Here is a 16,865-nt window from a genome sequence, read left to right as displayed (position 1 = left end):
TAAGAGAGGGACTCGATACATTCCTAAAAAGTACTGCTTTGAATAGGTGGGGGAGAATCACAGCACCATTCAGGAACTTGTAAAAGCCCACTCTTCGAATGTGGCATAGGACACAATGGACTTCATTATAACCCTGGCAGTCTAATGACTGCCAGTGTCGCGTGGTGGTCTGACCGCTGTCAATGTGGCGGCCCAAGAGCCATATTATGACGCCACCATAGCACCACCAGCACCGCCAGATTATGATTTCATGTCAGCCTGGAGGTTCTGGCGGTCCTAATCTGCCAGGGCAGCACTGCAAGAAGCACTGCCCTGGGGATTACGACCCCCTTCTCCGTCAGTGGTTTCATGGAGGTAACACTGTCACGAAAAGGCTGGTGGAGGTAGGGTGCAGGGGACCCCTGCACTGCCCATACATTTGGCATGGGCAGAGCAGGGGGCCCCCTGGCCAGCCCCTTCGGATTGTTCACTGTGTGCTTTGCAGACAGTGAACCTTGTGACAGGTGCTGATGCACTGCATGCACTACAGCATTGCCACCAGCTCTATTACAAACCAGAGACAATGCTATAGGCTGTTTCCCGCTGGTCCAGTGGGCCAAAACTGAGTTTCCACCACTGACCCAGTGGAAAATGCGTAATGGCCTGGCGCGGAGGCTGCCATAATGGTGGCAACCTACCCATTAGAACTTCGGCGGACGGGTTTTTCCATCCCCCAAAGTCATACTAAGGCCCTTTGATTTTGTTACTGGAGGCCTTTGGAGATGCTGGCAGGTGGACTCACTACATTCCCCAGAAGCCCTGCTGGGAGGAGGTGGTGGAAGCATCACAGCCCTGATAAGGTACTTGGAAAAGCCTGCTCTTATAACCCAGCACTGGATGCTTTGATTTTTTTAATGGAGGCCTTTGGAGATGCTGTGAGGGGAGACTCACCACATTTCCAAGAAGCCTTACTGTGAGGAGGTGAGGGGAGCATCACAGTATCAGTCGGATGCTTCTAAAAGCACGCTTTTCTACTTCGGCGTGGTACACACCTGGGCACATGCTTGTGTGAAGGCTGAGCCAAGAGCAAGCCTGTCTGCATCTGTCCACGGCCGTTCAAGGCCAGGCCGGCCCACCCTTCTTGGCCTGAGGATCCCCAGACCTTACAACCACCAGGTAAGATCTTTTCTATCTACACACTGTTTTAAAACTAATGTGACTGGGTCTGGGGTGTGCTTCTTGAAAGACTGGGGTGATCCCACAAACCACTAGAAAGAGCTGGGGGTCAGCTCTTCATAAAGGCTGGGTGCCATAGAGTAAGGTTCGCCTTTTGGCTATGTGCTTCTTGCTTTAAAAAGTTTATCCCCATTCTGACTACAGACAATGGGCTAACACAAATTGTCCTTGGCTGATGACACTGTTAAATGTCCACACAATGGAGCTAACATTATGACACTGCTCACCTCTGCTGTCAGGGCAATTATGGAGAAAATCAACACTGGTGAGGTTGAGCTTGGGCTTGGTTCTCAGGCACCTGACAGCCCGCTGTCTTGGCTATACAGTAGATTGGCTGTGAACTTGTACCTGGTTTGCAGTCATCTGTGGCCCCCCTAAGTGAGTAACATAGATTTAGCCATTACCAGGATCAGCTACCAATGGCTTAGAGGTTTTTGGGCATTCTCTTTATATTGGGTGCAGATTGATATTTTGAGTGGACACTTTTTCACTCTTTCTTTTAACTAAAAGTCTTTTCCCCACAGTGACATGTAGCTATGCCTAATGTTTGTGGGGCTAGCATCTATCCCATATATTTCGATCTGAATTTCAAACCATGTGGAAGCTTGCAAAAATGTTTCTTCTGAGGTTAAATCCCTGTCACCTTGCTCTAGTTTCTCTCCTGCCCTTGCCCAATGAAGTGATTCAATTAGCCTGAACCTGTCCCCTGAGGCAATCCATACTTCAATTCACAATCACCTCTATCTTCAAGCAATCCTCCTTCAAAAAAAGACCCAATTTTTGAGGGTCCAGGTTCCCCAATTGTTCAAGTGTGAATGAGCCAGCCCTCGTATGGAATTTATATCGTGAACCACTTGGGTGTGGGGAACAGGAAGGTTGTCACATTTTTGCTACACTAATTATTGGAGGGTTAATAATTATTGGGCATTAATTATTGTAGGTCACAGCAATGAAAATATTTTTTCTAATAATATTATAGTGTGCCAAAGACAATAATCACCTATTTAGATGTTTCTAAAAACAGCTCTATTTCAGAAATAAAGCTGCCTTTCGAAATATGTAAAAAGGTGATTATTATCTTTAATATACTTTTTTGCTAAGAAGCAGGTCATCCCAGAAAGTGAGTAAAATCCTTCTTTAAAACAATACACTGGCATATACTTTAAAGGGACTTGAGAATAACCTCCTTCAACTGCCAAACAAGGCTTCAGCTTACAAGTTCCCATCTATTCGGGAACTGGCAGAACTCTACTAAGTATACATAAACATAGATATTTTGGAAGTCAAGCCCGCCTTAGAAGCTTAACCACCCCATACCATATCAAAGAAACATCTCTGAATGTAAATTCATTTTTATGCAATTAATATTGCTAAATCACGATTGCACCCATCCCCATCTCTATAGCTCCATGAAATAGATCGCCACAGGAAAAGAACTTTACAGCAAATAGGGCATTGCAGTTATTGGGTATATTGACCGCCAAATAGTGACTTCGGCCATCAGTAGATTCAAAATCCCATCAATGTAGGCGAAGACAACACTCAGGATCTGTGGCTACCACTATTACTCCTTGTAACTTAGAATAGTTTCCTGGAGATGTCAGCACATAAAAATATAGGAGTGTCCTATCTTTTTATGTGCAGAGACTTCGCATTTTTGAAGATACTACTAATGAAATATCTTTATGAATAGCAAACAATTGTAAACATACACGGAAGTGTAAATTTACATTTGTGAATCAGGCTCAATGAGTATCTCCGATGTCATTTTCAATCATAGAACCACATAGGCTCTCTTTAGTGCTGATTTTGCACTCTTAGGAACTCGTTACAACTTTGGCTGTTACCGGCAAGACCACCATGCAGAATAACGCCACCATACCGTCAGTGCTGGTGGTACAGTGACCGCCATATTACAAGTCACAAAGTGAAAAACGCCCAAACACAGCCACAAACTCAACACCACCAGGCCGACTGACAGCAAAAGATTGACTGTACGACCACCAAGCCCGCCACGCTGTTACCATTCTGTCCGCCCTATTACATGTCACTTTCCTGCCCAGCAGCCCATGCACAGTGGAACACGATTGGCGGTGTGCACAGCTGCAGTTCAAAAAGGTAACAGCAATTGAAGGCAACACCACATTGGCAGTTTGAATACCCCACAACGGAGACACATACGCAAACCACACACACCTCTACACAGCACTTTAAACTCCCCACACACCCACAATCCCCTTGCAATGCCTATGAACAGCACACATAACGACGACCCATTCACACAGATCCCATGCACCACAGGCACCTTCACACTGCACACTCAGCACACACCACACAACTGCACGTATTGCACTAGGCACACATCACACTCTCACACCAACACCATAACCCATCTGCAGCCACATCCAAACACTCCCCACTCCACCAGTCACCACACACTGCACCCTACACGCACTAGACTCCCCCACACAACATTGCACATCAAAAGCACCCACGTTTCTCTGACAATGAGTTCAGGGTCATGGTAGATGAAATCGTCAGGGTAGAGCCACAACTGTTCGGAGCCCAGGTCCAGCAAAGATCGTTGGCAATGAAAACGGAGTTCTGGCAGAGGATCGTTGACAGAGTCAACTCAGTGAGCATACATCCATACAAAAGGGAGGACATCAGGAAGAGGTGGAATCGACCTATGAGGGAAGGTGTGTTCCATGGCGTCCAGGCACCAGACCGCCCTGAACAAGACTGGTGGTAGGCCCCCACCATCACCACTTGAATTAACATCCTGGGAGGAGAAGGTCTTGAACATCATGTATCCTGAGGGACTGACTGGAATCATCGAAGGGCTCGACTCTGGTAAGTCAGCATCACCAACCACTCCTGCCCAACATGGGTCCCCACCACCCATAACTCCCCAATCCACCCCAACCCACACTTCCTCACCCTCCCAGGCACCCCACGCCCCTCTCCTGCATGCCACCCCAACCCAATGCCACATCCCCACACAGTCACCCCCTAATGCACAGATACAAGCACAATGCCAAGCACCATAACTCCCACAATGCAACACTCCCAACACATCAAAGGATCACAGTCCCTCTTCACATTGGAACACCTGCATGGAAACCATACCACATGCCATAGCATGGTAACTGGTTGCCTCGACTGTGTTTCAACACATAGCAATGACAGCAATGTTATCCACTATCCTCAACCCTCAATTGCACATGGGAACAATGGCACAATCCACATCCCCCAAACAATGTCTGCAGTACTGCAGCTGTCATTGCCATCACTGGGAAGCAAGTCAGGCTACACCATGCATCACACGATGTGTGTACATGTCCAAAATGGAATTCACTCCCTTTCCATCCCCAGGTCCTGCTGCCACTGACAACTGCCAGCAGATGCCAGGATCAGGCAGCCCTCTCCAGGAAGAAGGACCCAGTGGATGTCTGGGCAGTGACGACTTGCCTGGCCCATCAGGGACAACTGGTCAGTCCATACCCAGCAGCCCCACCCTGGACACACTGGACTCACCCTCCCTTGTGGTAACTATACTGCAGCCAGCCTTTCATCCCCAAACCAGTGCCCCAGGGACAGGTCAATCAGAAGCGTGTCCCACAGTACAGGAGCCGGAGTCAAGGGCATACACCTAAGAGAATGAAGGTCCTGGTGCTACTGGGAGTGGGCACACTGTGCAGGGGCACATGCATAGGGGGCCAGGGGTAGTGGGAGGAGACCCGTGGTCCAAGGGACGAGGCAGCCACAACAACAGACTGCCCAGGCCTATCTCCCAAGTCCTAGGTGCATCCCACCAAACCTAGGACACGGCCTCATGACCGTGCAGGAGATCCAGAGGCTGCAGATGGAACACCATCAGGATGCCATGCAGCAGTGGCAGGCACTCAATGCCACCATGGCCTTATTTGCAGGGGTGCTAAAGGAACTGACCAGTATCCTGTGTGAGTCCTCCATCCATCAGCAGGTCCCTTCCACTAATCATATCCCAACAGAACCCTCCACTACAGCGGCAGCTAGTGGAATGGAGACCCTGCCAGAGGACCCGCAGACCACCAGCACCCGCCCCCTGTAGCTGAGGGACCTCCACACAAGCGAGAACTTCAAACCAGACATCCTGCAGGAACTGATGGCAAGACCAACACCACTGCCAGGAAGTGACCCTCTCTTGAACATTCTCCCTTGTGTGCCACAGAGGCACCCTGTTGACTGTCCAGTGTCATCTCTCCATTCTCCCATGGCCTCCTATACTGGACCCGGAATACCCACAGCAGGGGTAACTACACTGATGATTTCACCCACCATGACACCACTCATCACCCCTTGTACGTTTAGTACTGTAGCATGACATGCATAACTGAACCCATTGTCCTGTAAAAGCTTGTGATAGTGGCAGAAGGGAGAGCAATACGCAGCAAGGATGCTAGTGGAGCAGGAAGAGGCTGGAGACATGTGTCAAGGGAGGCAATAGGTGATGCAGGAAACAGAGTACACCACAAAAATGGCCTGGAAGTAGAACAAGACAAGGACAACAGTCACAATAGGAGTCTAATATGCCCACACAAGACATGCACTACAATTACAAAGTCACAAGGTTGAGATGGCAAGTGTCAGTTCTAACCTAGTGCCCATGTCAGAGCCACATTACCAAGACAACCATCCCCAATGGTCCTTCCATCACAGCAGACAAAGCTAAACTTAAGGCATGTTCCACAGTCAGAAACAGTAATGTTGCATTGCCTCAAAATGTGGACTCTTAGGATAGGTAGCAATACTGTTGACACCACAATGTTTAGCACACATATTGCAGTTGATATTGCAGTTCAGGGAACAATGAAAATACACAAACATGTCACAAGTGAAGCAACACAACTGCAGAGTGATTATTGCACTGAAATGTGCACAGCAACATCTCCACTGAGGGGAAAATGTAACCCCTCCAAGCCCACCCAGATGTAGAGCTGCACCCAATTCTACTAGAGCTGACACCAGGAGGATCTATGGGCCAGATGTAGCAAACGTTTGCGACTCGCAAACGGGCCGATTAGCAATTTGCGACAGTGCAAAATCGGAAATGGGATGCAAAAAGCCCATTTCCGACTCGCAAAAAGCGATGGGACCCGTTTGCGAGTCGCATCCGTTGCGAACCCATTTTGCAACCCGCAAATTGCAAGTCGCAATTTGTGAGTCGCAAACCTTATGCAATTGCAACTCGCAAATTGCGACTAGTCGCAAAAAGCCCAGTTTGCAAGTCCCATTTACCACTAAATCAGAGCAGGTGGTAACCATTACCAAAGTATAAAAGGAGACCCAGAAGGCATCTGGGTTACTCAAGATGGCGGACATATACCTGATAGCAGTGAGGAGGAGAGTCTACGCAGCCCAGCAGAGGAGGAGGAGGGGCCACAGACAGGAGAAGATATATAGAACAAGCCAGACCCTTTTCCAGCAAACTGAAGAGGAGATCTATGATAAATACAGCCTTAGCAGCGCTGCCATTCTAGAATTAATAGATTTACTAAAACCACAGCTAGAACACAAGACTCTGCGTGGCTGCGCCATCCCTACGCATGTGCAAGTACTATGCGCACTGCACCTCTTGGCCTCAGGGAGCTATCAGGGGGTCATTGCCGTGGCAGGTGGGGTATCCCAAAGTGCAGTGTCAAGGTTCCTCAGGGCATTCCTAGATGCCTTAGTAGCGCACAGGTCTCAGTTCATATACTTACCAAGGAATGAGGCAGAAATTAACAGCACAAAGCTGGACTTTTACCGCATTGCCCACTTCCCCCATGTCATTGGATGTGTAGATGGGACACACATTCAAATATGCCCCCGCTAATCTGGAACATATTTTCCGCAACAGAAAGTGTACCCACTCACTCAACATACAGGTTGTTTGTGATGCACATTACATCATCACGGACATCGTAGCTAAGTTTCCAGCCAGTACCCATGACTCATACATTTTTAGACATAGTGGGATACATCAACGCCTGGAACGTGGGGAGTTTGGAGACGGATACCTCCTAGGTAGAGCTGCATACACCTTGCAGACATACACACAGGTCACTGTGCACGACTATCTGGACTTACTAACAGTGTACTTTTGTGCCCAACAGGTGACAGTGCATATGCTCTAAGGCCATGGATCATGACTCCATTTTTAACACCCAGCAATGATTCAGAGAGGCAATACAACAGTGCGCATAAGAGGACCAGGAACCTCATAGAGCGCACCTTTGGACTCCTGAAGGCAAGATTCCGATGCCTCCACCGCAGCGGAGGCGCCCTCCAATACACCCCCATTACCGCTTTCAAAATTGTGGTCGCATGCGCCATCCTCCACAACATAGCCACCCGACGTGGGCTACCTCTCACCCCTGCAGACCCAGATCCTGATGATGAAGAGCAAGAACAACCACATCGCCATCATGGGGATAGGAGTCTAGCTAATCAAGGCAGACTGAGACGGGACCACATTGCAACGCAATATTCTGTACGGTACGTGTCAACTCCCACCATACTCACCTATTAACCATTTGTTAAGTGGAACAAAAATAACTGTTTTATTAATGTCATGAAGAAACTATATACAAGTTGAAATTGTCCATGAGCAGGAAAATGCCAACCAGTCATGTGGCACATTAACGCCATGTGCCACATGAATCTGTCCTGGCTGTTATCTATGATCTCCTGCCCCTCCTGCCAGCCTGGTTGGTCCCTGCTGCGTCCATGGTGCTGTGCCTACCACTCCTCAGCACCCTACTGTGAGTGGCAGAGACACTGCTCACTGTTGAGCCCTCCTCCCAGGTGTATTTGTTAACTTCCTGGCTGTGATGTCATCATCATGTGCCAGGAAGTGTTTCCAGGGTGTTCTGGTATGCTTTCTGGAGTATTCTGCTGCATCTGCAAGCAATTTTGAAGGTATTCGCAATTTGCGACACCCACTCGCTAATTGCGAGTTCGTTTTTGCACACTCGCAAACAGCGACCTCGCAAACTGCGGACTCGCACACAGCGTTGCGAGTACGGCTGCGAGTCGCAAAATCGGATCGCTTTTTTTTCTGGCATTCCAATTTGCGACTCGCATTTTGCGACTCGCATCAACTCGCAAAATGCGAGTCGCAAATTTTATTTTTGCTACATCTGGCCCCATGTCACAAGGAAGCAAGGAGTACAGGTCACATATCATAAATGTGTCACATACCTGTAGCTCAGTGGAAGTATTGTCGTATCAACTCTGCTCCGGAGTCAGCTGCATCCTCACAATCTTCCTTCTCATCACTCCCAATGTCCCTTCATCAGCCATTGGTCCAGCTGCCACCTTCTCTGCATACAGAAATGGGATGTGATGTATCAGGGCGAGATTGTGTAGCATGCAGAAGGCAACAACGATCTAGCACACTTTCAGTGGTTTGTAGAGTAGTGCACCTCTGGAGATGTGTAGACACCGGAATCTGGCCTTCAGTAGCCAAAAGATTCTTACGATCACATGCCTTGTCCTACTGTGGGCCCTAATTGAAATGTTTTTCAGCCTCTGTAGTCAGATGTCTCACAGGTGTCAGTAGCCAGAGAAGGTTGGGATAGCCAGAGTCACCTATGTGCACAGAGGTGGGACCCATGTCAAGACCGGGAGTGAGATAAGGCAGGATGTGAAGAGAGTTAAGTGTACAGGGGCACACATACGAATGTATACATACCAATGAGCCAGGCCCGGTCCCTCTGTAGTGGTACCATCACTTGTGGCTTGTTGCTGTTCCGCAGAATGAAGGAGTCATGCACAGAACCAGGGAACTTGGCCATCACTTGGGAGATACTTTGGTCAGCGAGACACACCAACTGCACATTAATAGAACAAAAAATTTTTTGGTTCCTGAAAACTTGTTCATTTCTCCTGGGTGGCACCAAGGCAATGTGTGTGCCATCTAAGGCCCCTATCACATGAGGGACATGTGCTAAATCGTAGAAGGTAGCTTTAACAGTGGCCAAATCAGCATGTTGGGGGAACCTCATGTAGCAGGGCAGATGTCTTAGCAGGGCACACAGTATATAAATGTTACTGAACTTCAGCTGTGACAACCTTGCTGCCAAGTCCGCTGTCATCTGGAACGACCCTGTGGCAAGAAATTGGAGGACTGACAACACCTGTACTGTGGGAGGGATGGTATGGGTTGACGGATGGCAGGCAACAGATGATGTTCCAACAGGGTCACCAGCTCCATGACGGTCTGACGGTTCAGACGATATGTATGAATGATGTGTCGCTCTCCCAGGGTGGCAAGGTCGACTAGGGTTCGGTTTGCAGGAGCATGTCTCACCTTCAACATAGTACCGTATCAGGGGAATAGGAGAGGGAGAAGTCACAAGAAGCTGCATTGACTGTGTGGACACAGTAAAGCTGTGCAATAGTCACCAAATGTCACCCATCACACACCTAACATTCAGCCACTATTCACTAAATACTTTTAAAATGCCAGCCATGTGTCCTGCATGCACAGGACAGATGGAAGTGACCTCATACTGCCGGCGTCAGTCGTCATGGCGGTAGGCGGTCGCAATCGCTGTGCAACTCCTCATTGGATAACATGGTTGTCTATTTGAGACTGGAGCCAATGGTGATCTCCGTTGGCGGTGACGGTGATGTCCGTGGCAGACGTGACCGCCATTTCATGTGGCAATGCTCACTTGAGTCCTGACACTCCTGCACACAAGACCTCCACTGCGTGTGCTGTGGTGTTCTGACTCTGGTAGCCACGATGCGATATCCTGCAGGTGATAAGGCCCATTCAATCAAAAGAGGGACAGGGAGAATTAGTGGTCCAGTGTATACTCTCCCTAATAATCACAATATTGAACAAAAATACACTGTTCCAAAGAACATAAAGAAGGAAACATCGCCAGGCACTCCTATCTACAGAAGCTAAAGACCCTCACACATCTTATTAGATGTCATGCTTCATCATAGGGTAGCTCCTCGTCAGACTGGCCCTGCAATGTCTGGCGGGCCCCACACGGGGGCTCTTTGCCGGAGATCCTAGCTGTTAATTTGTGCCACAGTGAAGAGCACATAGGAATAGATTCAAACCTACAGGCAAAGATGAAGAAAAAAACAGGAGAGAAAATCATAAAATTGCCTCAGGAGCCTCCAGACCCAGCTTTTTTTTAATGTGGCAGAATCCTGGACAAGATTAAAACAAAACAGAGTAGAGTGAACAGGAAATTATGTACCCACACTCTATTAAAAACAAGGTAGAGGAGAATTGCCTCCACCAAAAAAGGTCAACATGTTTCGCTCCTCACAGTCGTCGAGTCGGATCATATGGTGCTTCTTCAGGACCAGAAAACAAACACTAACTTCTCCTGGACTAAAATCTAAATAGTATACAAGTTAAACCACATTTTGGGGAAACAAATGTAATAACAATGAGTAATATTACTCACGTAATTTCCACATCAAATAGTAGTAGTCTAGAAGAGCCTGTAGATGAAACAATATAAAACATAACCACCATATTAAGTGATAGCTTCACTTGCACAAGACAAACCTAGTGAGAGTATCAGCATTGTGGGTAACAAACCAATTAGCTACCTTACTAAGTGTTCAACAAACATGTGGATAGGGAAAAGTCACTGCTTACCTATCCTAAATTATGGGCACAGCTCCATGGGACAGTGCGAGCCACTAGACTATCATTGTTTCTGGATGCGGTAGAGAAAAGACAAAGGGGAAAAGCAAGAAGACCACCATATAAAGTAATGGAAAACGGGACCTCGTTCTTATTCTCAATTGCGGAATGTTATACATCAAAGGCAAATGCTATGTAGATGTCAAGAAAAAAAGAAAGGGGGGTTCCAAAAAGCAAACAAAGTCATTATGCAGGTTAAAACAGTACGATGAGCTGCCAGACAACAACCAAGATATCTTCACCAGAGGCCGTCCGCCAAGGTACCGCCGTCAGAACACCGCACCGCGGTCGAAAGACCGCGGCGGTGATTCTGACATTTGCCCTGGGCTGGCGGGCGGCCGCCAAAAGACCGCCCGCCAACCCAGGGCAAATCAACCTTCCCACTAGGATGCCGGCTCAGAATTGAGCCGGCGGAGTGGGAAGGTGCGACGGGTGCAGTTGCACCCGTCGCGTATTTCAGTGTCTGCTGGGCAGACACTGAAATACTTTTTGGGGCCCTCTTACGGGGGCCCCTGCCGTGCCCATGCCATTGGCATGGGCACGGCAGGGGCCCCCAGGGGCCCCACGGCACCCCCTACCGCCATCCTGTTCATGGCGGGAGAGCCGCCATGAACAGGATGGCGGTAGGGGGTGTCAGAATCCCCATGGCGGCGGAGCGCGCTCCGCCGCCATGGAGGATTCAGACGGGCAGCGGAAAGTCGGCGGTACACCGCCGACTTTCCGTTTCTGGCCGCGGCTGAACCGCCGCGGTCAGAATGCCCAGCGGTGCACCGCCAGCCATTGGCATGGGCACGGCAGGGGCCCCCAGGGGCCCAGCGGCACCCCCTACCGCCATCCTGTTCATGGCGGGAGAGCCGCCATGAACAGGATGGCGGTAGGGGGTGTCAGAATACCCATGGCGGCGGAGCGCGCTCCGCCGCCATGGAGGATTCAGACGGGCAGCAGAAAGTCGGCAGTACAGAATGACCCCCTATAATCACAAAGAACCACACAGTCCTGATAGTGGTAATACTGAAGTAAATGGCATCAAAAACTCACGTAGAATAGATATTTGTCATGCTAAACAAAACGTTAAACTGGCTGAACTGTAGTGAAAGTGAAAATACAAAGCTGGTCCGAAAGTCGTTAGTGCAAAGCACATTGTACTCACATTTGATCGATGACAGTCCGGCCAGGAACCTACCCGGGGCCACTGTCCCGGAGGATGAAAACTCGGAAGCGGCTCCCGGTTAAATTTGAGCGTTGGTGCAACGAGCGTCCAATCAGAGGGGATCGTCTGAGCGCCAAGACTTGTTTCGTCATAGTAATGAAGCGGGTAGTAAAAGGACTCTAACTTCCTGGTTAGAGGGAACAATAGAAATTAACAACAGACTGTCATTGAACTCATTTCATCATAGGGAAGTGAACATAGAAGAAGAACTCAGACATCACAGATAGGGGGAGTAAACAATAACGAAGGACTATCGTCCTGACATTTTAAACGACAAGACAAATGGAGGGACCAATTGTCCAATAATGGATAGCGTCTCGCATTCACACCTCAGCTAATAAATGAATGCTTAAAACAAGACACTAATGAAAAAGAAAAGTACATAGAAAATAAGCTATGCATCATTAAGTGAAATTCTAAGGTGGGTCATAGTCGCCTGACAGTGGTAGAAAAAACAGAGGGTATCCTTTAGTAAGGATCAGCCAATACATAAATGAAGAAAGAGCAAAAAAAGGGAGGGGGTTGTAGTCAGTCAGTCAGTCAAAATAACTTTATTCGGCGTTTTGCCATAAAAGTATACATGCATACATAAAAGTCATCATAAAATACAGTACTTATAGCATTCATAAAAAGCAAATCTATTAAATCTAAGCTTATCACCCAAGCTTACTAAAACAGTATAAGATAATGAGCACTTTTAAAAGCATATATAATGATATAATGATAAGACAATGTAGTAATAAGACAATGCATAATTTCTCTTAATAAATAGTCACATTACCAGTTCATATCAGTTTCTAATGGTGATAGCGGATTTAATAAAACTAAGAATAGAAATGCCCATTTGTTTGGATGAAAGGCTTTGAATGCCAGACAGTCCTTCTTTGTAGGAAGAAGTGTGCAAATTACGCAGAATGGGTAATAAAAAGGATTTCCTGGGAACTGAATAAAATTTACAAAATAAAATAAAGTGGCAAGTTCTTTGTTTCGAAAAGTTATCACAAGGGCATGGAGGTAGTGTTTTTTCCCACACACATTTTATCGGGAACGCCACTCTAAAGTGGATCAGGTTATAAATCTAAAGAGTACGAGTAAAGAGTATAAAGAAGGGGTCGGGAACGAGACAAAATAAAGTTCTAGCAAGTCTGATGATAGAATTTGTATGTATGAATTAAAAGAACTCAATTTCTCTGCCACATGGTATCTAAGATTCATAACATGCTCTTTATGTCGAAGTTTAACAATTTCTTTCGCATTAGCTGGCAGGAGCTCTGGTTTAAGATACATATACTCCAAGTCCAAGTTTCGGAAGCCATTGTGAACAAAATTTAGCCATGGAATTTTGTTACAGTTTGTCAATGAAATACAATCTTTTACACAATCGTGTGTTAAAGTAGCCGCCGGGTTTAACCATACTTTTATCCATAGCAAAAGTGGGGCAATATCTATCAAATCTGTAATGTAGCGGACTCCCAGTTCCTCATGGCATAAAATGTTCGCTATGTTCTTAGGTACCATAAGTAACCGATGAAGGAATTTATTCTCTGCAAGCTGTAGAATGCTTGGACTGGTATATCCCCAGAGGCCGCCCCCATAAATCGCTGCCGAAACACATTTAGATTTATAGAGCGTGAGGATCTGGTGGACCGGTCTATGCCCTAGTCTGCGGGCAAAACGAAATATTGCCCCAACATTTCTTGCCAGTTGTTGAAACTTAAAATTCAAATGGATTTTCCAAGACAGAGTGGAACTTAGATACAGACCTAGATAGCAAAAATCTTTTACTTTTGTCAAAGTGTTCCCCCCCCCCATTCTAAAACATTTGGTACGAGTATTTTTAGGACCGCAGATCATAACGTGTGATTTTTTTAAATTAACTTTCAAATCAAGCTCTCGCGTGTGTGTTACAAAAAGATCCAGGAGAGTCTGTAGACCATTAGCTGTGCGGGCAATTAAAACAGCATCATCGGCATATAATAAAATTGGCAATTGTCTAAAACTCATCCTTGGGAAGTCCTTACCGTTTTGAACCAAACAATTATACAAGCCATTTATGTACAGTAGAAACAAAAAAGGTGCCAGTGTGCAGCCCTGTCTAACACCTCGATTGGAAACAAGGGGGTTAGACCTTTCGCCGTGTTGTCCAAACTGAATTAAAATGGAGAGGTCAGAGTATAAGCGTTTGATCAAATCCAGCAAATCTTGCTCAATCCCCATTGTTTCCATTATGTCCCACAGTTTTGCTCTGTTCACCATATCAAATGCACTGGACAGATCTATAAATGCTAAGTGGATAGGTTCCCTTTTGGCAATAACATATTTACTGAGGATAAGATGTAAATTTAGGGCCTGATCTACTGTGCCTAATCCAGGCCTAAACCCATATTGAATTGGCGATAAAATGTTTGTCCTTACAACCCAATCCTCGAGCCGGGTCAGAATGACACTCCCCAGTATCTTTGCCGTGGAGTCTATTAAAGAGATGGGTCTATAGCAGAAAGGGTCAAGCCTATTACCCTTTTTGAAAATCGGGACGATTATTGCCATTAACCATGAGGAGGGGATGGCACTTTGAATAGCACTGTTCAGAACATTTGTAATGAATGGAACCCACAGATCAGGTAGAGATTTAAATAGGTCCACCGGTATCCCATCGGGGCCAGGAGCTTTCCTTAGTTTCATTTTAGTTATTGCTGCACTGATCTTGTGTGCCTCAAGTAAAATGCCGCTCTTAGTTGGATTTAGAGTAGCCGAACATGGGAGGCCACATACCTCTCCTCCATCATTAGGATTATTTACAGATTGAAATACAGATGAAAAATGGTCTACCCAAACCCCCTCTGGTATCAAACAGTCGTCGTCCCTATTTTCCTTTCCTGAGAAATATGGGTGATTAACCACCTTCCAAAATTGAGAGGGATCCCGTAATTCCGTCGCAGCCATAAGGTCTTCCCAAGCGCTAGTGCGTATTTCATTCTTTCTCTCTTCAAGGGCTGATTTGTATCGGCCCCTGGCTTGTTTAATTAAATCCCGATTACATGGAGTAGTTTTGATCGCTGACTTTAGATCTCTATGGGCAGCCGTACAGGCAGAATTGAACCACTGTTGAGGTTTTGCACCTTTGGGATATTGGGTACACATCAGTGCCTCAGAAATAGCACAGCTTAAAGATTCAAAGGCAGTTATAAGGTGGAATGGAGTGGATTGCAGGCACAAGCAAGTGTTGAAGTCAGCCTTATTTTGAGTTATAAGGTTCGCATGAAAAGTGTTAGGGTTTACCCTCTCCCACCTCGTGCGAGGGCCAGAATTTCTTTTAAACACCTCTTTCCCTTTATATGCAGTCCTAGGTAAGATTTCTCTAGTTTTAAAGGATAATTTTATACTCAAAGGGTTATGGTCACTGGCACAGTGAGATTTAATTTTAAAATCCACTATTGAACGTAAAAGTGAGGAATTGATAAGAATAAAGTCAATAATGCTGCCATTAGTACTCCCTGTATAGGTGGGTATTTCTCTTATCTGACTGTTTGCCATATCCCTTGCAAAAGCAAGGTCAAATTTATAGATGAGGGTATTCAAGGCATTTCCTAAATTAGAGTGAATAAAATGAGTGGGTGACTCTCTGCCTTCTATAGCGGCACCACATAAGTGGGGTAATTCATACTTGCATAACTGAACATTAAAATCTCCAACCCAGATCGTATCAAATTCCCTGTCCTGGAGTTTCCCGGCTGAGTCTAGTTGGTCTGTAAGCTCTTCGAGACTTCCTGGCAGGGCAGCACTTGGAATGTTATTGTAAAAGTTTAAGAGTAAAATGTCTTTCCGTCCAGATATTGATAAGAAAACTACCAAAAAAAAGCAGAAGACCAAATCAATGAAACCTCAATTTTTGGGAGTAATAATGACACAAGTACCAGAAGACCACCGCTTGCTCTGCCTGCTCTAGATGGAGTAGCTGGCTGAGACACGGAGTAGTAGCCGTCTAAATGGAAAGGTGCGGTAAGCCAAGTTTCTTGAAAACAAATGATATCAAAAGTGGAAATAAACTCCAGCCATTCCAAATTTTCAACTTTAGAACGAAGCCCAGCAATATTCCAACTGATTAAAGATAACAATGCATTACTTTGCTGGGGCATTTTCCCAGACTCCTCAGTTATGGCCGTGTCTGTTATAAGATGTGGAAAGCTAACTAGCTCATCAGACCCTGTGGGTGATTCCAAAGGTGTATGCACTCCCATCAGCTCTAGTTCCTGTAAACAATCATTTGGGAGCCCCAAGCCCTCCAATTGTCAATCAATTGCATTGAGGACAGAGTGATTTTGGGTACCCTCAGGGTCAAGGGTAGGGTTCTGTAAGGGTGCCTTTGTTAAAATATTTTTACCATGGGAAGCCCTAATAGGAGGAAGTGATGAAGTGGGCAGCCTGTAGAAAAAGCTTAATGGATAGACTTTGATCCCGCCTTCCCCTTTTGGACTCGATGGTAGAGACGCCAACAGATAATTAACACAATGAGAATTTGCAAAATTAATCACTATACAATCACCTTCATATACTTTTTTAGACAAGCCTAACGACTTCACCCTTCTAGCCATAATTATTCTATTATTTAGATCATCTTGGTATCTAAGTTTTTGGCTCATCCAATGTGCACATTTCCTTATTAGCGCATGAGTATCTTCCTTCTGGGTACAATCAAGAGGAGGAACGTTTCCAAGACTAAAACATATGGCACGCTAT

The sequence above is a fragment of the Pleurodeles waltl genome, chromosome 8, assembly GCF_031143425.1.
Source record: "Pleurodeles waltl isolate 20211129_DDA chromosome 8, aPleWal1.hap1.20221129, whole genome shotgun sequence".
Taxonomy (NCBI): Eukaryota; Metazoa; Chordata; class Amphibia; order Caudata; family Salamandridae; genus Pleurodeles; species Pleurodeles waltl.
Note: the sequence above shows the minus strand (reverse complement) of the source record.